Genomic DNA, 22,863 nt, shown 5'->3' with positions numbered 1-22,863 from the left:
GCGTTAGAATTATTCTAGTTCAGGGGGCACATACTATACAGACCAATTCAATTTAAAGTAGGTCAGACCAGTAAAATACTAACATATTAATCTATAAATAATAACAACCAGCTTATTTTTATTTGTTTTAGTGTAAAAAAAAAAAAGAGTAATATTTCATTAAAACCTTTAGATTTACAAACTTTTTGTTCAGAAAAAATGTGAATAACCTGAACTAATATGAATAACCTGAAATATCTTAAGAGAAATAAGTACAATTTAACAATACTCTGTAATAATTAATTAAGTTATAATGTACATGTGTAAATGAAAAACTGAGGCATAATATTATTAAAATTGTACATATTTTACATAAGACATTTCAGGTTATTCATGCTATTCAGATTTTTAAGGAAACTTTGTGGATGTAAACATTTTCATAATATAATTTTATGTTTTTCACTGTTATTTTTCTGGTTCAATACACTTCAGATCATACTGGACTGAATGTGGACCCTGAACTAAAATGAAGTTGACGTCCTTCCTCTAGTGTTTTGTCATTTCACATATCCAACCTCTGTACATTAAAAGTTTTCTCATCTATTTTTGCATTTTGCTGTCTGTTATTGACTTTGTTGTTTATATTCCAGTCATTTATTATTATTCAAAATGACTGGTAATCAAGTGTTAAATTGGATTTATATGTGTGTTAACAATAATTACTTCATTCATTGTTCTGTTTGTTTCCCAAAAGTAGCAGTTAGTGAGTAGTGAACACAACAGGATCCTCAGTTTTTGTACTGATATTGATTGGAACGCCTTGAAATTAAAGCTGAGTGTTAGGGCTGTGTGCACGGCCAGAGCTATAAAAATGTGCTTATGGACTGCACTTTGTGTCTCAAAGAGAAAATACCCTTAAATAAGTTCGGTTAAAATTGAACTAAAGGAGCCACAACTTAGAGTTTTACGATCTTTCCTAACATCCAATAATGAGTGCAAGGACGGAACAACCCAAGACAGCAGAATGAGTCAAAACATCCCTTTGTCCCCTGGAAACTGCTTCATCATCAACAAAACAAAGGCTTTAATTAGGAAATAAAGGCTTAATGCAAACGAAATACAGAGCAGAGGCAGTTTACGGGCAGAACAAGAGCAAGATCGTTCAGAGGATGAAAAGAGGAAGAGCCTTGTGTTTGAAGAAGAAAGTTGAACCCAGAAGAAAAGACAGAAGAACTTGTAATCCCTGAATTTAAACAGCAACGAACCAACTCCAAGCCTGTGTGAGGATGTCAGAAGATTCAGTTCAGTTTTATTTATAGAGCACCAATTATAATACATGACTATCTGAAACTCAATCAGGACTTTAACCCATAAAGACCCGAACCTCCACGAGCGACCGAAAGCATCTACTGCTCTAACTGTTTAATACCTGTTGATCCATTAATTCTATCAATACAGGTAAATAATTGGTGTAAAATACAGTTTGTCGTCTTGTCATGGTCATCAGATATGACCCATTTGGACATTCAGAGGCTCCGTAGTTACCATAGAAACACCGTCATCTTCTACAACATTGATTCACCAGTAAAACCCATGGAGTTGGATCAATGACAGTGGATGGACACACTTGGCTTATGTTCAATTATTGATAACTTTGCTGAAAAAGTAACTTTTTCTTCAGTTTTCACTGTTTCTGATATAAGAACCCTCAGCTGTAATTTGAGTTTTAATGAACATCTACATGATCAGTGAATTAAATGTAGGAAAATATACAATTTTTACTGAAAAACCGCAAAATACAGATAATAATGTTATAACAAATGGTGATAAATCACTAAAGAAAAGTTAAATATAGAGAAAAAAACTATTTTGGAACTGCCACAAAGGTAGCACTGGGTCTTTGTGGGTTAAAAAGACAAGATGAGTCACTGATTACTGAAATTAGGATAACAAATACTAACAGTCCAATGACACTTTGCTCAATAATCGGGTTAATTTCACAGATCAACTGACTGAATCTGCAAAAAGGTAAAACAAGGCAGGGTTTGAGCTTTTCTTACAAACTCACTTTTATTCTTTAAAGCAGCGTATGATTTTCATCACAATTTTTTTTCCACATTTGTAAAAGCCCAGTGATAGCCTAATTATCACTAATGCATTAGTCTGTCTGTGCTTACACACCTGAATCCCTTCCCTCACAGACGACTCCATCATAAACACAGGCTGTGTGTTTACATAACAAACCCAAATGTCACTTCAGCCTTTGTCGGAAAGTGCATTGTGGGAATGGCAACCAAGCGAAAGCGGTTTCTCACAGATTCGATAAGAAAAGCAGCCAGAACACTATGAACTATACAGTCCACCAGGGCTGTTTTAAAGAATGAGTATTGTCGGTGGACGGCGGTAAAGACGACATTTGGGTTCAGCACCCAAAGAAACTGCTAAATTACCGCTATGTGGAATTCCCATTCCCACAATGCACTTTGCGACAAAATTTCCGAAAAGGCTCGAGTGACATTTGTGTTTGTTATGTAAACAAGCGGACTGTGTTTATGATGGAGTCATCTTCTAAGTTGTTCAAGGTGAGGAAAGTCATTCATATGCGTAAGTACGGAAAGACTAATGGATGAGTGATAATGAGGATATCACTGGAGTTTTACACATTTGAAACAGAATTTGTGATGAAAGTCGCTGCTTTAAGTAACTATGTCAATCACATTTCATGACAGCTACATGAATAACAAATAATTTTAGTTCATTTACGTTTCTGTGACAAAGAAAATGTGCATACACCGAAGCATAAAAATATATATGGATGCACAGAACTCAGGTTATACGAGATAATTAACACTCTTCTGTTATTTTTCCTTATGAATCATATGCGGTATAAAAAAATGGGACTCAATTTCGCTATGTTAATTAGCATTTCACCTTTTACTTAATAGTCTATTATAACATCTACTACGTGGGATGAGGGTAAAATAGCTATTATAGGCATTAAGAGAATTTTAATTATATTCTGGCAAAAGCAGAAGTTAAAGTTCTAAAATTCTTTTTTTTTTTTTTAATTTAAGTTCCGGCATTAACACCATGACTAAAGTTTCACTGTAACAGCACGTCATTTAGAACGTAGGAGAACAGCTGTTTTTTTTTTCTTGTTTTATCTGTCTGGAGTGATGATAAATCAATCAATCAATCAATCAATAACCCTCTTCTACAATTTATCATGAGGTAGCTGTTCTGTTGTAAACCCAAAAAGACAATGATCTAAAATGTTAAACAACCTATGAATGACTAATGCTAAATCCTACAGTAATACATCACTAATAAAAAGCACAAATATATTTCAATAATTACAGTAAAATACAGTTCTTAATCTTTTCATGGTCATCAGATATGACCCATTTGGACGTTCAGAGGTTCCGTAGTTACCGTGGAAACACCATCATCTTCTACAACATTGATTCACCAGTAAAACCCATGTATTTTGACCAATAAAAGTGGCTGTAGAATAATTTTTATGTTCAATTGCTGATATATTTTGTTGAAAATGTGACCTTTGCTTCAGTTTTCTCTCTTCTAATCTAATCACCCTCAAATTTACACTGAGCTTTTATGAACATGTACATTGTCATTGAATTAAACGGAAGAAAATATCTGACATTCACTGGAAAATGCAAAGGATACGAAAGTAAATGGTAATAAATCACTTTTTAAAGGGTTGATGAAGATAAAAATTCATTTGGAGATCAACACTAAAGTAGTTCTGGGCCTTTTAAGGGTTAATAGTTAAGGGTTTTTTGCTGCTATTTCCATTTCAATAGTGGAACATTTGGTGCCTTTATAAAATTATACATGTACAACAAAGACCATTGTAGAGATTATTATTTTTAATGGTGTGGGAGCTATTTCAACAAAGCTGTTTCATGTGTTACGGAGAAAAAATCCACTGGCATGTTAAGGCTTATTTAGAAAGAGACACTGAACAAAAGGAAACTGAGTTTGTATTATTTAGTTTGGGGGAAAAAATAGACTTAAATGAAACACATGACACATATTGTGCCAGATGATTGATTTTTTTTTTTTTTTTTCCTGTGTATGAGTGTACTGTTTTAGTTTATAACCATTGTAGCAAAAATGTTAAAATTGTCAAAAATAAGTGTTACTCATGTTGATGTATCCCTGATGTTTTATGACAAAATTAAAGGAAGACACTGGAGAGAGGCTTAAGGTCTAGAACATGTCTGAAAGTCATGGACATCAGAAAAAAAACAACATCTGGTACATCTCTTTGTCTCTCAACTCATGTGACTGCTTTAACTGTTGCCTTTTCTCAGAAATTAATTTTATTCCAAAATTAAATCATTTTGACAGATTCAAAATATGAAGTCAGGCTTTCAGAAACCCTCTAACACCTGCTCACCTTGATGCAGTTTTCATGTTGAAGTGGTATTTTTCCCAGCCAGTACCCTGGAATTTACTTGCTTACTTTTTTACAGCTGCAAGAAAAAACCATAATATACTCCATATTTATCTGTGTGTCATAAACCCTTAGAGTTTTGGATAAATCTCACCCTGCATCAGTTCAGCTCACATAATGAAGGCATAATTTTTCTTTTTTTCTTTTTTTTGGGGGGGAGTAACTCATTTTTCTTCACATGCAGGTGTTAACTCTGTGTCTTCTATAATCATCTTTGTATGTCGCTATAGCAACCCACAAGTCTATGTTGTTTCCATGATCATTACACACTTTATTTGCAAGTATTTGGAATAAAGACACTGGAAAAAGTAGTCTGAGTTCCTGTTTATACATTTACAGTTTATACATATAGACATAGAATGAAAATCCAATCCACTTCATTTATTTAGCACATTTAAAAACACAAGGTTGCCAAAGTTGTACAATGCAAAAGACATGCAAAACAAAAAGGCACTAGAAAACAGAACCAAGACCACACAATTCTCATCCTGGGTTTAACACCAAGGAATAAAAGTGACCTTTAGGCTGAGATTTAAATGTTTCCACAGAAGGAGCCATTTTGACACGGGTGGGCAACTCATTCCAAAATTTAGCTGCCAGCACTGAGAAAACGGAGTCACCTCTAGTTTTCAGCCTTGTTTTCGGCACAACAAGGAGAAGCTGATGTGTGGACCTCCGTGCCCCAGAGGGAGTATTCCACTCTAAGGGGTCAGAGATGCACTGAGGTACCAAGCCGTTTAGGGATTTCAAAACAAAGAGTCAAATTTTATTTTCCAGTCCACATGCGCTTTGTGGATCTGGAGGATGCTCCTGTGGGGGGGGGGCTCCAGGAGTACAGAGTGGATGGCCCCTTGCTAGCGGACATTCAGTCCCTGTCTGAGCCTGGTCCGTGTAGCCGGTAAGAAGTCGGAGCTGCTTCCGGGGAGGGTTGGACTCCACCGGGGCTGCCCTTTGTCACCATTTCTTTTCATAACATTTATGGGAAAAATTTGTAGGTGCAGCCGGGTGGGGGAGGGGGTCGAGTTCGGCAGCGGGAGGATATCGTCTCTTTTCTTTGCAGATGATGTGGTCCTCTTAGCTTCATTGAGCAACGACCTCCAGCTCTTACTGGGGCGATTCGCAGTCGAGTGTGAAGCGGCTGGGATCAAGATCAGCACCTCCAAGTCTGAGGCCGTGGTCCTCAGCCGGAAAAGGGTAGAGTGCCCACTCCGGGTTGGGGAGGAAGTCCTGCCTCAGGTGGAGGAGTTCAAGTATTTTGGGATCTTATTCATGAGTGAGGGTAGGATGGAGCGGGAGATTGACAGGTGGATCGGGGCGGTGTCTGCAATGATGTGGACTCTAAACCAGTCTGTTGTGGTGAAGAGGGAGCTAAGCCGAAAGGTGAAGCTCTCAGTTTACTGGTCGATCTACGTCCCGACCCTCACCTATGGTCATGAGCTCTGGGTGATGACCAAAAGAAAGAGATCACGAGTACAAGCGGCCGAAATGAGTTTCCTCCGCAGGGTGGCCGAGCTCAGCCTTAGAGATAGGGGGAGGAGTTCAGACATCCAGGAGGAACTCGGAGTGGAGCCGCTGCTCCTCCACGTCCAGAGGAACCAGTTGAGGTGGTTCGGGGATCTACTGAGGGTGCCTCCTGGACGCCTCCCCTTAGAGGTGTTTTGGGCATGTCCATCTGGGAGGAGGCCTCGGGGCCGACCCAGGACACACTGGAGCGATCGGATCTCTGGGTTGGCCTGGGAACGCTTCTGGATTACCCAGAAGAGCTGGTGGAAGTGGCTGGGGGGAGGGCTGTCTGGGCTCCTCTGCTGAGGCTGCTGCCCCCATGACCCGGATAAGCGGATGAAGACGAGTACGAGTACGCTGGTCAAATCTTAACCCTTTCATGCACAGTGGTCACTCCAGTGGACAGCTGTTCTCCAGCTGTTCTCTTGCATATTCATGGACTTTGTTGTTTTAGTTCCGTATCAGCCAACACACTTGATACCATTACTGTAACTTTGCTGTTCTGATAAAACTGATCTGCAGTGATATGTTTGAGTGTAAAGTAATCACTTATTATTTTTATTAGACTGTAATTAACACCAAAAAGTTTTTTTTGTTTTTTTTCCCATATTATCTCCATGAAGTGAGTAATGACTAGTATTAGAGTATGTTCAAATGTGACAAAACATGAGATTAGCAGCATGGAAAATGTTTTTATTTCATAGTTTTCATACAACATATGAGTAAATACATGTTTCTTTGCTTCAAAAATTAAATGCATGGTGTCCAGCTGAGTGCACTTTTTTTCAACTCCATGAAAAACAGATTCATAAAATTTTTTTCAAATGCATTGGTTTTTTTTTAATCCAATCCAATCCAACTTTATTTGTAAAGCACAATAGATTAAAGTACTGTACAGAAAAATAAATAAAAAACAAAATAACAGAGTAAAATACAAGAATAGATTAAAAGACATAGAACAACTCTGGAAAAAAAAAATAATAAAATGAAATAAAATAAAATAGATCGATAAAAATACAGAAGAATAGATAAAACCTACATAAAAGAATAAAATACAAGAACAGATTAAAAACATTAAAAAAAAAACTGTACAATTAATGCCAAATTTAAGAGGAATAAAAACACTCAGTAAAAAAATCTTGATTAAGGGTCTCATAATTCATGCATGAAAGGGTTAAAATGTGTCATGAAATCAACAAGAAGCCAATGAAGAGAAGCCAGGATGGGGGTGATCTGATCATGTTTACATGCAGCGGTTAGAAGTCAAGCAGCCGCATTTTGGACCAACTGCAAGTGTGCAAGGAGCTGTTTTTGACACTAACATACAGCGCATTACAGCAGTCTAGCCGATTAATAAGAAAAGCATGAATCACAGACTCAAAAATCACAAAATTCTAAATCTAAATGGAGACTCCTGTAAACATCCTGGTGTTAAAGCCTTCCATGCCGGCAGCAGCTTCACTGTGCACACTGTGTATGTCCTCCTTGTACCTGTGTGGGTTTCCTCCCACAGTCCGAGGACATGTACACTTCAGGTGGACTGGAAACTTTCTTGCTTGTATTGTAGGTGTGAGTGTGTTGGCCGTTTTGCGGGGTTTTTTTTAGTTTTTTTTTTTTTTTTTCTTTTCCCAGTGTTAGACTGGTAGTCATTACTGGGCATCAGCCTCCCACAAAAAGAGCTGGAGAAGCAGGTGTAGAAATGACAGACGGACGGATAACCTCATTCTTATTAGACCATTTTATTTTGTGGATGTAACACTTGTACACTGTACAGCACCCATCCACTTTTATTTGGTCTTAATTTGCTATAATTAGGTAATTGCAGCAGATATTATCACATCAGACAAGCATCTCAGAGACATGAATTTATAATTATAAAGCCGTCTTCTTATGGAGTTCTAGAAATGTCAACAGCAATTTATCAGCACAGTTTTTCACATTTGGTTCCTTATGCTGATTTTTTTTTTTTTTTTTTCCCAAGTACTGTTCATGTTTGTGAAAATGCCAGTTTTGAATTTATAGCACTGATGTCTTTAATGAGAGGAAACACTGATGTGGTAGCAGCGTCGCACCCAATCCCTCAGTCAAAATAAATCTGAAGAGACGTGGAAGCGAATGAATGGGATCTATTCACAAACAGCATCCACAGCCACGCACATGCACAGCTGAGTCCACGGGACGGGTCTGCAGCATTGACATGTTTGACAGGTTGGCATTCAATCCCTGTTAGAATGTGATCTGTCAATCACTGCAGACTGTAAAAAAAAAACAAAAAAAAAAAAACCCCACAACATTTCTGAGGTGTATGTTGTGTTTGTGAATGTGCAAAGGCAGGAAGAGCCATAGGAAGGAAGCTGTGTGTGCATGGTCAGCACTGGGGGCTGGTTCATACGCTCTGCCTGTAGGCCGTCCATCTGTCAGAGGTGAAAGAGGGACCCCAGGCCTCTCCTCGCCGACCCCGCCGACCTCTCTGTCTGATACCGCTTTCATCTGAGCTACAGAAATGTGCTGATAATGAAGTACCGTTTCCCTTTTGACTTCAGACAGAACTAACCGCGCAGCTGCTCACTGTGATCCACTTCGAATTTATCAGCATCATCTCCTGATAAATCCCTGAATTTACATTTTTCATAGTTTAAGCAGTTTTGGTAGAAGAAAGTTATCCTTCTGGTCCCTCTGAACAAATTTACAGACCAAGAAAGTGTTAGTTTTTAGCAAACGAAAAGGATTGTATTCTCATAAAACAAGTGGTGTCAGTCACAACAAGCCCCGCCCCTCGCACATTATTGTAGCTTATTTTGGAATCGATCCAGCTGATGTCATCATGTCTATGCATGTGGTAATGTCATCATATTAATTGCTTTTATATATGTGCCAAGTTTGAAGTAAATTGAAACAAAATTGATGTTTTTATAGACATTTGAAATGTTGGCCATTATAAGTAAATAGGAAAAAAAAAGATTTTAAAAATTCATAAAAAATTTTTAATTTTGACCTACTGTTCCCAAAATGTAATCACATCTATTCTGGATCACTGGGAATCTATAAACCCAATTTGATATGTATTCAACCAATAGTTTTGTTGCTAGAGTGTTAACAAACAAACAAACAAAACGAATGTTTGTTGTCCCATTTGGGGGGCGGGGTAATAATGGTAACTGGAAAACAGATGTATGTAGCATTGATTTTGCAAACTGTCATCAGCAAAGGGAAGTCACAATATTCTGTTAAAACTATCAATAAGTTAACCCTTTAACCCCTGAGACATTATTCCAGGTAAACGTGCTGCTGTAAATTTGTCATAAAAGCTGCTGTGAGTATGTGTTTGTGTTCCTTTTCTTCAGTGGTTTTGTTTTACTGTGTGTTTTAGGGTCAAAACAGGTGGAAGAACAGAAAAAGACAAAGAGAGGAACTGAAGTTAGACAGGTTTTTACTAAATAAGACACTCAGAATGTTCATCAATAAGTGATTTTGGATGTTGAACATGAACTGTGAACTGGAACACACTGAACAAGTAAGAATTTTGGTCCAGTAGGTTTTGTTTTGGGACTCTTTTTTTCTAAATCAGTCCTGCTGCTTTTTCACACCTGGTTGAACTCCCAAAATCAGTCACACAGTCAAAACTCAGAAAAAAAAAGGAAAAACACAACACTGCAAATAACAGTAAAAACAAAGAAACAAACAAAAACTCAAGGAAAACCCTCTAGTTTTACATCAAGTCAGTCTCACTCACTGCTCTGTTTTTCCCCCCATTCCACAGGCGGTGGGGGCTGCACTGAGCATGCTCAGATGTATATGTAAAAGAACAAGGTCCATTTTATCAGCACATTTTGAATTTTTTCCTATTGAGCAAAAGGTTGAATTTGTATGAATATTTAAATGAATCATACATTCAGAACACTCACTGCAGACAGGTCAGGAGTTAAAGGGTCAGTGTTCCATCTGTACACAGACTGTTGCACTCATGAATCATGTTTAAGGACAAGTGTTTATGCACTTCTGTATTATAATAGCATCAAGTTCTCTCTTTCAAACAACACTCAAAACAAAACGTAGAGAAAAATAAGCAGAACTTACTAATACAACAACACTTAGTCCTTCCTGCTCACTGATACCCTGCCGACTTAGGGATTCATTTTGAGTTGTAACTTTCAGTCTTTTCAAAAACTTTTCAAAAATTTACAAAAAAATCCAAAAATTTTAAGAGAGGTACATGTAAAGAACATGTGTGTGAAATTTGAAAAGAATCAGGTGAATAGTGTCTGAGAAATTGGTTGGACAATTTGTCTAGGTTAAAATTTTTATACATTTTTAAAGAAAAAAAAAATTGAAATACTGCCATTAAACTGAGCACTGCACCTCTCCTAGTGGTAAAGAACGTGTATCAAATTTGAAAGAATCGAGTGAATAGTGTCCAATTATGATAATAAAAATAATAATAATGTCTTATAATCTTCACATGCTGCATCAGCTGATAGTTTACATAAAAAAAGGAGAATTTAACGTCAAATTTACAAATGTGTTTTTTGAAGTACAGGGTTTCTGCAGGTATCAGAAAATCTAAGTTAATGCTTTTTAATGCTACTTTAAACAAATGTAATGCCCATGTGCAACTGCAGGTACAGTTTTATATATAATTTTTTGACAGTTTACCATCGACAGGCTTTAACCAGGTTCTGAATAGTTCCTCCTCTAATCACTTCTGCTGAAACTGGCATTTTCCCATTTTCAAGTTCATTGTTTACATTCATCTGTATCATGGGATCATCAGGTTTTTTTCTACAAACTCAAACTTATATGGTTATTTTGACAGGTGGACATTAGCTGATAGTTTACATTAGAGCTCTGTTAGCTTAGCTCTGTTTTCAGACAGAAAACGGTCACAGTAAAAGTACAAATCACCTCAGTTTTCGGTAGATTTTGTGTTTTAAATAGCTGAACTAAACTTGGCATTGCTTCTAATTTTTATGTCCATGCAGTGACTCACCACTCCCTCTAGTGGTCACATACATTTACATTCTGCATTTGCACTGACACATGGGCTTGTGGCTGTGAATTAAATCAGTGCACAGCTCTGCAACACAGTACTTCTTACATATTTGGCATTCATACATCATTGGTTTTGTCTGCATTATATATTGTATGCTTTCGAAAACTTAATAGTCCACTGTAACTGTATCTTACTTGCTTATTTATTTTATTTTTTCTGCATGATTCTTACCTACTCCATGTTTTATTTATGCACCAAACCACTCAAGCTAACTCCTATTCATGTGAACCCTTTTTATGTACATGGCAGTAAACATGATTCTGATTCTGAGGCCTGCACTGTGAAATGACTAATAATTGACAACCTGTGTTCTACAGCTGCCCTAGGTTTCACTATTATATGCTAGAAATATAAATAATACAGCACAGTTTTGTTTAGTTTTTTTTTTCTCATGAGAAATCAGTTGTATAGAGCCATGCTGTACCATAACAGGCTGTGTACAGACAACATACAGTACTTAAAAGAGTGATAATTTGCTTTTTTTAAATAGAATTCTGCATTTTCAAACATTTCCCTGTGGTCTCCATAAACTGTAAATGCTCTGTTTGGGTCTGAATTCTTCATTCATTCAGCTCCACAGGTCCTTATTCAACAATATTTCTGACTAATGACACCAGAAAGGTTGTTTTCAGCACTGGCCCTTTAAATGCAAATGAACCCCTTCATGTCCCGCCCCCTCCAGGTTCTGTCCCGTTCAACTACTTGTGTTCATTAATACAACCAACAACTGAACATTTTAGGTAACTGGCTTGAACTTTGGACATATTTTCCGTTTTTACTGGGGATGGGAAGATTATCCGATACATGATCTGAGCGCACCGGTAGAGAAGCTGTGAGTGAACGAAAAGTTTGGAACGATATCGCGATGCATCAGTTACTGAATGTTTGTATCGATAAAATTCGATCCGTTCAACAGAATATATTAATACTTCCATTTATAAGTGTTACTGTTTATTTGGGTAAAGTTTTTCTTTTCTTCAGACCCACGTTAACGTTCGCCGTGGATTCGCAGATGTGTACAGTGCACACGAACAGTCTGAGCTCCGTGGACGGACTGTGGCACGAGCGCCGTGAATGAAAACTGGAACGTCTGTATGTAAATCTGACAGACTTAGAAGGAGGTGACCACATGTGGTTTGTACACGTGTACTTTGTACTAGATCAGCTGGACTGAATACTGCCGTACAGACCACAGATACTTCCTTAAACAGTGTCATACAGATCTAACAGCCCATCCCAGAATACCTTGCGCAGGTGTCTCTTAAAGTGACAGAACCTTTTTCTGTTTTACCTACATTACAAATACATTACATTACAAATTGATTTGGTGAGGGAGTAAGAAGTTGAGTGTTAGAAACAAGCAGAGAAACGACTTTGGAAACAAAGTGCTAACTTTTTCAGCTGACTGAATGTGAGGCACGTGTTCTGAAACTGAACTAAAGTATCTGTGGAAACAGTCATGGTTTTATTTGATAAATAAATAATCAGCTCATTGAATTGCACTGCATTTTTTTTTTTTTTTTACCAGAATGAATGTGTTCAATCAGAATGTGCTTAATTGCTCTATATTGTGATTTGGGTGTGAATCGTATCGTATCACATCGTGACGTGCCATACACGAATCTTTAATATATCGGATCGGAGATGTTGTATCGAGATGCGTATCGTATTGGCCTTACAACTAAGATTCCAACACCAGTTTTTACTACATTCGTTGCTGCTAACAAACAGTTATGTCGTACTCAGAGAAATGTTTGTCGGAAGTCTGGACCTTATATGTGCAAATGTCGTCACATAACTAGTTATAAAATGTAACAAATTCATTTTGAATTGAATTGAAACGGGTTGTGGAAATCCACTCCATTTTTGCCAAAAAGAATATAAAGATAGCTTTGCAGCACCTGGAGGGTTCAAATTCTAACTTTTTGAACTATTAGGGTCCAAATACACAAATAAAAGTGGGTTTAGCTAAATATGACCCCTTTAGGGAACAGTTAGCAAAGCACCGTTTTTGTCTTTCAAGAATTTTTGTTGAAATCAGTGTCTGAAATGTGTCAGTCAGATGCATACATCACCTAAACTGTAGCATAAATACAACAAAGTTCCGTTTTCGTTTCTTCATGTCCACACTTTAATCAGTCCCTAGTTCTTCAGATGTACACAGAACCTAATTTCCCTACGGACATAAACTCACCACCAATAAATAGCACTAAAAACATTCTACATCTTTCCTACACTGTCTTTTCACAGTTGTACTCTCGGTGTCTGGCACATCCAAAGTGTAGACTTCTAAAACGTAAAACTCAAAGAGCACTTTGCTTTGTATGCACACTTTAATCAGTAAGTATTCTGCAGCCATAGGCATACAGGAACTCATTTCCCAACATTTACTTTAATGACTTTATTTTAATTAACTAACATTTGCTTTGGGTTTGAAACTGGAGACAAATAGCGCCTTCCTTTGTTAAAGTCCAGAGCTTTGTTGACCCAATCAACCAATAACTACCGTTTAATAAAAATAGTGAGACGAGTAAAAGAGCTGATAAAAACTGTCTGTGGTTTTATCACTGCAAGCAACCACATTCATACACTAGTCCAGTGGAACATTACATTTAAAATATCACTTCAAGCCGCTTTAATAGCCCTGAAGTGCCTCTAATGTTTTCAAAGTGTCCTTTCTGATTTGTTTTTGTGTTTCTTGTAGTAACAGTGGAGTTACAGTACGTACTGTTCTATTTCAGGCTGAAATAATTACATGCAATACTCTACTTTGATTCACTTGATTATTTATATTAGTGCCATTACCCATAGAGACCCAGTGTTACTATTTTGGCAGTTCCCAAATTAATTTTTCCTCAATATTTAACCTTTAAGTGATTTATCACCATTCATTGTAATATTATCTCCTTTATTTTGCATTTTTTCTGTGAAAATCAGGTATTTTCCTACATTTAACATACTGATCATGTAGATATTCATTAAAGCTCAGATTGAAGTTGATGGTTATTATATTAAAAACAGAGAAAACTGACAAAAATTCAACTTTCTCAGCAACGATATTAATAACTGAGCGTAAACCAGGGGTGTCCATCCACTGTCATTGATCCAACTCCATGGGTTTTACTGGTGAATCAATATTGTAGATGTTGGTGTTTCCATGGTAACTATGGAGCCTCTGAACGTCCAAATGGGTCATATCTGATGACCATGAAAAGATGATGAACTACATTTTACAGTAATTACTTACATGTATTGATAGGATTAGTGGATCAGCAGGTATTAACCCTTTCATGCATGACGTCCACATTTGTGGACACAGTTTAAGCTCACTTTCCAAAGGGTTATAAAGGCAATATTCTCCAAAGCACATGGGGCAGTCTGTGTAGACTCTAAGTCAGTGGTTCCCAACCTTTTTAGGTTCGTGACCCCATTTTAACATCACAAATTTCTGGTGACCCCAGACATTCAAAACAGAGATATTTTTTTTTGTTAAAGGCTATATAATGTATGTTATTGTGGACAGAGGCAGTAAATCCAGGTGTAGATTACTGCACAAAGGAAGAATTAGATTTTCCTTGTCCAGTCAGTCCAACTGTGATTGACAAGGCTGACAATTAATACTGAACAAACAAGAACTGAAACTATGAATTATGAAAGAGCTGCAGCATCTGAAACTGACCACAATGAACATTTGACAGATAAACAGAACCACAGTGCTGCAGTTCAGTTTCAGTTTTTTCATGTCTGTTATGGATTGGGATTGTCTCTGTCAACTCACCATGTATTTTTTTTTTTTTTTTTAATCTATTACAAGAAATTTCAGGTGACCCCATTTGAATTCCAGGCGACCCCACATGGGGTCCCCACCCCAAGGTTGAAAAACACGGTCCTAACCAATGCAATGAGAAAGAGAATTGTTTAGTTTTAGAATTTTGACTGCTCTGTGATCTCATAAAGTTAACCTCCTAAGACCCAGCTATGGGTTTTCTGTCCATGTTTGAGGACAAGAGTGTCACAGCTGTATTAAAAAAAAAGTCCACTGCAAAGGAAATTTCATGATAATTTTTTTTAAATGCATCTGAAAAAACTGTTGCTTCATGATGTTTTCAATTTTGGAAATTATATATTTTTTTAAAAGGCAAAACTTATACTTTCCTGGGTCTCAGGAGGTTAAATATCTTCTTAACCCTATAACACCAAACGTATCATATTTGATCCATGAGTTTTGAAATCCTCTACATGATCAGTGTAATATTTTTTTCTTGAAAAACCTGATGTATACAATTAGATACATGCAATACACAGATAATCCACCAGGGGGAGGAATTCATTCACCAGAGACCACAGACAGAAGACTGTCATTAATGAGGAAGGAGGAAGAACTTTGGCAATTTTCAAAAGGAATTACCGATTTGTTTGACATGTTTGTGTTACATTATGTTTTTGTTTGTTCAAAAATAATAATATTTGAGCATTGAGACCTGATGTATCAAATATGATACAAAATTGAAACTCATACATGGAAATTGATATTTGAAAAGCATTTTTTGAGGGGTTGTTCAGAAGGACCAATAAAGGCTCCAGTGTCAAAGAACTGGAATTTTCTGTCAGTGATTTAATGGTTCAGGCTTTACAGGGTTAATAAAACCACATTACATAAACATTTAACATGCATTTCAACTTTAGCCTAATTTTGAGTAATAAAAGCAATCTAAAAAAAATCTAAATACTTTTTTTCATAATTTATGCATGAAAAGGTTAAACATTTACATCAGTAGATGGTTTTGGTCGATGATGGATCTTTGGGTCTTTATGGGTTTCGCTGATTTGTAATAAACATCCAATCTGTTGAACCCACTTCAGCTTCGATGCCAACTGTAGGTTTTATTTTTTTTAGTAAGGATGGTGCCCAGACTCAGCAGAACATTGAGAGCTGTCAGTGTTGTCTCGAAGTTAAGACTCTCTGTCCCAACTTTGGCCTTCTGTGGCAGCAGAGTATCAAGTTGTCAAGCCATTCAACTCTGTTAAGAGTAGCAGAACAATGGTAGACACAGCAGTGATGCAACATTCCCATAACATGTGTGAGAACAGAGGTCTCCGCTGAGGCCATGGGTGTACTTCTTCAAAGGGTCTGTAGTAGTCCGCCAGACAAAGGCTCCTCACACATCACTTCCCATCCTCTAGGCATGCCCACACACACACAAACACACACAAATACACACCAGCACACACACAGTCCTGCTGCTATCCAGTTCTTTTAAAATGACAAACAATGTGACATTTCAGTAAGCAGGGAACTTGGATATTAAAACTTTTATTGTTTAACCCTTTAAGACTTCAACACCATTAAAAACCAGAAAAACACTCCGACAGCGCAGACCTCCGCCAAGGCAGATCAACCCCCCCCATCACCACCAAAATTTAATCATTTCTTCCTTCTGCCAGTATCAACATTTCCTGAAAATTTCATCAACATCCATCCATACATTTTTGAGTTATCTTGCAAACAGACAAACCGAGATGAAAACATAACCTCTGCCGTTCCTTGGTGGAGGTAAAAATAACCTCAACAGTGTTCTTTGTTGTACATTTATATTATATAAATGTACCAAATATTTCAGTATTGCAATGGACATGGAAAGTACCAAATAATCATTACGGCTTAAAGACCTAAAACTGTTTTAGTGGTGACTTTCAAATGATTTTTTTCACTACATTTAAAATTTAGAAAGTGATTTATGACTTTATTCATTTATTTATTATAATATATTCCTCTGCATTTTTTATTTTTCAGTGAAAATAAGGTATTACCCTATGTTTGTGTTACTGACAATGTAGATATTCATAGACGCTCAGAGTAAATTCAAAGGGTATTATATCATGTTGTCAAGTTTTCAACTAAATATACCATTACCTTAACTTATCTTACCATAAAAACAAGCATCTACATCCACTATAATTATAACCATTATATCTATTCTATAATACATATTTTTTATAATACATAATGTATGTATTTTTATGTAAATATTGTCCAGACATTATTTTCTATTTTTTGTTGCATATTCTATCTATCTATCTATCTATCTATCTATCTATCTATCTATCTATCTATCTAGATCACTGAATGTATTAATCTGCTTTTGAAGTTATCATGGTCTCACTGGATCTCAACTTTAATTAGAGAAATTTAAGGATTAATTGGAATTTGAGGGATTTATTAGCAGAAATGTGTGTTTTCATTAGTAAGCATAAAAACTACAGATTATTATACAGCTTAGATGTATTACTATCATCTACTACGTATGAGTGTTTACCAGATTTAACTAACTTAACTAAAAAGACAATGGCTAATCAGGCCGTGTCTGTGCTGCATCAGGCTTTACATGTGGCCGCATGATTATGATTATGATTATGATTATGATTATCCAAGCAGATCTGCTGTTGACCGTTGCCACCACTGTTCTAACCCCAATTCCAAAAACACTGGGATGTTGTGCAAAATGGGAATAAAAACAGAATACAGTGATTCACAAATCTTAAAAACCCATATTTTATTCACAATAGAACACAGAAAACACGCCTGCAGCAACTTGTCTCCAAAATTGGGTTGAGGCCAGCCAAAGGCTGGAAAACAAAGTGGCACTAAAATGAAACAGCTGGAGGAACATTTAACAACTAATCAGGTTAAATAGCAATAGCTCAGTAAGATGACTGGGTATGAGATGAAAATCTTAAAGAAGCAGATTCTCTCAGAAGATGGGCAGAAGTTCACCAGTATGTGAAAAACTACTAATTATACAAATGGTGGAAATAGTTCAGAATAATCTTATTAAATGTAAAATGCTAAAACATTGCTTATTTCATCTACAGTACATAATATTATCAAATTATTCTGAGAATCTGGAGACAGCAAGGATAGAAATCAGTATTGAATATTTCATTAGGACACAGTTAAACCACTGCTGTATCTGATACAGCAGACTGGCTTCAGTGTAGAAGAGTCCAGGTCCTGAACTGGTCCTCCTGTGGTCCAGACCCTTCACCAAATGAAAACAACTGGTTCATTATAAAACATCATGAACACTTTTAAAGGTGGTACCTACACATCAGAGGTGTTTGTGTCAGACTGCAGTGGAAGCTCCTCTTCCCCTAAAATGACTCCAATGCTCAAATCTGTTCAGTTGTTTTCATTTCATTGACTCCAAATGTGTTGGAACACGTTCATCTCTCAGACCAGTTGGTTCAGAATCAGTTTGATCCCAGATCAGTGGACTGGATGTTGTTCACTTCTCCTCCATTCCCGTGTCTGTGTTTGTTCATTCCATCTCTGCTCAGTGCATTTGTCCGTAGACGCTCAGCGTCCATGCACTTCAATGGGACTGAGTGGAACTGCTTTTTTCATTGCCTCTAAACAGGATGCTAATTGGATAAATGACACCATGTTGTCCCGCCCCCGGACATCAGCATATCAAGTGCCTCTATATATGTGGCAAGTTTGAAGTAAATTGAAACAATATTGATGTTTTAATAGAGATTTTAAAATTCACCCATTATAAGTACATGGGAGGAAAAAAAAAAGAATTAAGAAAATCGTAGAAAATTAAACTTTGAACTACTTTCCCATGTAATGAATGTAATGATATTTATTCTGGGTCAATGGCAATCTATAAACACAATCTGGTATGTATTCAACCAATAGTTTTGCTGCTACAGACATGTGAAATTCTGCCCATTAGAAGTAAATGGGGGAAAAAAAGATGCAAAAAAAAAAAAAAAAAAATCATAAAAAATGTGAACTTTGACCCAGTGTTCTCAAAATATAATCAGATCTATTCTGGGTCACTGGCAATCTGTAAACCCAATCTGGTATGAATTCAACCAGTAGATTTGCTGCTAGAGTGTTAAAGGTATGGGAGACTTTCGTGAGCAATTTTTCATCAGATGTGTAAAACCTCAGTCAGCCTAAGTATCACGAATCTGCAAGTCTTTCTGTGATTACTCACCTGAATCTCTTGCATTACGATGAATAATTTCTTTGTGCCATCCACCATAAACAGTCCATATGGAGCCGGAAGGTGACTGGGGCGTCTTCGGAATTTTGTTGCAATGTGCATTGTGGGAAATGCCGGTTCGCTGGGCTGTCTGGCAGCGACAGCTGCTACAGACACGAGGCGGAAACGGTAAGAGTTCCCTTCTCTCTATGCATATTCCTCCAGCCGTTTCTGCTTCTCAGCCGTTTCTGCTTCTCAGCTGTTTCTGCTTCTCAGCTGTTTCTGCATCTCAGCCGTTTCTGCGTCTCAGCCGTTTCTGCGTCTCAGCCGTTTCTGCGTCTCAGCCGTTTCTGTGTCTCAGCCGTTTCCGCGTGTGTTTTTTTCATCCATATAATATCATATGGTCTCGCTGCCACTGCCGCTATCAGGCGGCGGTGAGAGCCTTCACTTTCCACAATGCACGTCGAAAATTCCGAAGATGCCCGAGTTTCCTCCCGCCTCTGTTTGTAAACATATGGTTTTGTTTATGATGGATGACACTTTGAAACTGTTCATCGTAATGCAAGAGATTCAGGTGAGTAATCTCAGAAAGACTTGTAGATTTGTGATACTTAGACTATGACTGAGGTTTTACAGATCTGATGAAAAATTGCTCACGAAAGTCTCCCGCACCTTTAACAAACAAAGAAACCGAACCAAAAACAATAACCCTTGTCTCCATTTCAGGGGGCAGGGTAATAGATATTATGTCATTGCATAAGTTTATCAGCACAATGGCACGATAAATGTGCGCTGTAATGAAACTAAAGTTGGCTCCATGAGACACTAGAGTCTGGACTTGATCTGTGTTGGTCTTTTGACAAATCCAAACATTCCTAACACAGTGTGAATTGATAGTTAGAAGTGTTAGATTTTTGTACTCCCCAAATGACCCAAAAATGTGTTGTGATAGAAGCCAATGCTATAAACTGCATGTTGTGCAGGACAAAGACAGCATGTATCTGATGCTGTCAACAGTACAAACACAGTCCAAACTCTGTTATACTGCTTTCTGTTCATGTCACAAGTTGTCATTCTGAAAGGATGCTGTCGACACGAACATGAAAAAATACACCCGTGATTGGCGTATGTCTTTTCTTTCAGTAGACTGCGAGCTTTTTTCCTGACAACCGTCATCAGTGAGACTTCATAACATGTTACAAAGCACATATTTTGATCTCTGGGGTAAGTGTATCTAGTTCCAGGAGAAAGCCTTTTTGAAAGATAAAATGTGCCTCAAATTAAATTAAAATAAGCAGAGTAACTGTATTCACATCAGCAGCAACAAAACAGACAAAGCCAGCATTCATTTTTTTGAGTCAGTTGCTGGGAGATGAGGACTGACAGTGAGCGGAGCAAAGGCTGGGTGAGATGTGACAGCGACAGAAGAAAGTTCAACTTCATGCAAATGCAACAACACACTGGAACAAACAGCTGAAGGGTAGATGTGCTCAAATAATAGTTCTCAGCTGTAAAACCTTGTGATTTTAGCATGTGTTTGTTGAAGAGTTTTTAGAATACAAGCTCTAAGGCTGCGGCTCTGACTACTTCCTAGAATCACAGCAAAGAGAATGTAAACCAAACTAATGATGTATACTGCATAGCGGTTATTTATACAGCATATTTTATCATAGCTGTGCAGTATATGAATGTGTTTGCTCATGTTTGTTTACCTTTGCGGAGATAAAGGTGCTGCAAACGTATCGCTTTCACCATCAATCAAACACACCGAGCTTAAGACAATAACGTACAAATAATAACTAGCATCATTTATGTCTTCGTAGAACAAGGCCATTAAAGATTTACAGGGCTGGTGCAAAAAAAGTGAAACAAACAAAGTCTTTGTAAAGCCTGCACAACATTCAGGTTCCTCAGAACAGCCTCAGCTCGGCTCAGATTCTTCGGGTGTCTGTGCGAACGCTTGTTTAAGCTCATTCTTTCTGGGTTAAGGTCGGGGCTCTGACTCTGACAAAAGATTTTCTTTGTTTGAAGTCACTCTGTAGCAGATTTGCTTTCATGTTTAGCCTCATTGTGCTGCTGCATCATTCTAAGTCCACTGTATTTCAACCAGTAGACAGGCATCCACACGTTAAAATGAGTGGTATTAACATCATTAAATTATAAGACCAGGGGTGAGATTTACCACTCGACTACTATTAATGTGTGGAATTTGGGGGTCAAACTTTAACAGAGCTATAATTTTATAATTAAGTTTTCCTGTAAAAATGAGCCATATATATTTTTAATAAGGAATGTTACTGTCATAAAAAATCCTTTCATTATAAATTTACATAATGATCTAATTTATTATAAAAGAATTTAAATAATATTAGGAGCAAAATCAAAGTCACTTTCAGATTTTCTCCAAAACAGAGTGTGTATGAGTCAAAAGAACTAGTAAGTTTACCATGTTAAAAGTAGTGCTGTCAAACGATTAACATTTTTAATCACATTAATCACAGGGTTGCTGTGGATTAATTTCAATTAGTCACAATAAAATATCATTTATTTTTAATCTATATTAATCGCATTTCATTTTGCATGAGCCAACTACGGAAGAGGATTAGGGCCTCTGGAAAAAAAAAAAAAGGTCCAATACATATATTTTTTATTATTATGAGAAAAAAAAGTCAGAATTCTGAGGAAAAAGTCAGAATTTTGACTTTTTCCTCAGCATAATATAAAAATATATATATATATTGGACCTTAATTTTAATTAATTAAAAATTGCGTAGGGTAATCAAAATTATCTGTCCAGCACAAATGATTTAATATTATGCCAGTATCATGCTTGAAGCAAGGTTCTAATAGTCTTGGATTTTTCATTATAGTTCAGTTTTATTTAGTTTAGACTTTTTTTTTCTCTAATTCAGTTAGTTTTAATTAGTTTTTAGAGCAGGTTTGCTAGTTTTTATTAGTTTTCATTATTTTCTAAATGCTTAGTTTTAGTTTCTTTATCTCTTTTCTCTTCTTCTCTGTCGTCGTGTTCAAATAAATCCCAGACAGGACTCTGCTGCTTTCTCCCAACCAGAAGACCAGACCACAAGACCAGAAGACGACTAAACGACAAGTGACGAGAAGTGACGGACCGTTAAATATCATATGGTAACAGCAGCTAAAATTGCTTCAGGGAAATAAATTGATTTCATATCAATCTGACACTGACAAAAACGAAAACTAAGGGTATTTTATCCATAATTTTTATCCATTTTAGTTAGTTTTGTAAACACACAATACAGTTTCAGTTAGTTATTGTTTTTTTTTCTTTTAATTATAGTTTTTATTTATTTCAGTTAACAAAAATGTTTTTACAATTCTAGTTTTCGTCATTTTGTTAGTTTTCGTTATTAATAATAACCTTGGCTTGAAGTGAAAAATTATACGTATAAATAATGTTTAAAACCTATAATCATTAAGGTTGAGCTGTAAACCAGTACTGTCTTGGGCAAGTGAAGTATGAGACAGAAATGTGAACGTGGACGTCAAATATAATTTTTTAAAACAATGAAAATCAATCGGCTCTCTCTTTTTTTTTTTTTTTTTTTTTTTTTTTTGTTTTGTTTTGTTTTGTTTTAGTAAAGTTGGTTTTAGGACTCCCAAACAGTTAGCAACAAAATGATAAAATAAGTAAGTAAGTAAAGTTTATTTATAAAGTGCTTTTCACAGATATAAATCACAAAGTGTTGTACATAAAATGGGTGCAATAAAACAACATAAGACTAATGTCATAAAATAAATAAAAAGGATAAATCCATCAACCAAAAGCTTTCCTAAATGAAAATGTCCTGAGTTGCTTTTTAAAAGAGTCCACAGAGTTG

This window comes from Sphaeramia orbicularis, chromosome 17 (genome assembly GCF_902148855.1).
Source record: "Sphaeramia orbicularis chromosome 17, fSphaOr1.1, whole genome shotgun sequence".
NCBI classification, from domain to species: domain Eukaryota; kingdom Metazoa; phylum Chordata; class Actinopteri; order Kurtiformes; family Apogonidae; genus Sphaeramia; species Sphaeramia orbicularis.
Note: the sequence above shows the minus strand (reverse complement) of the source record.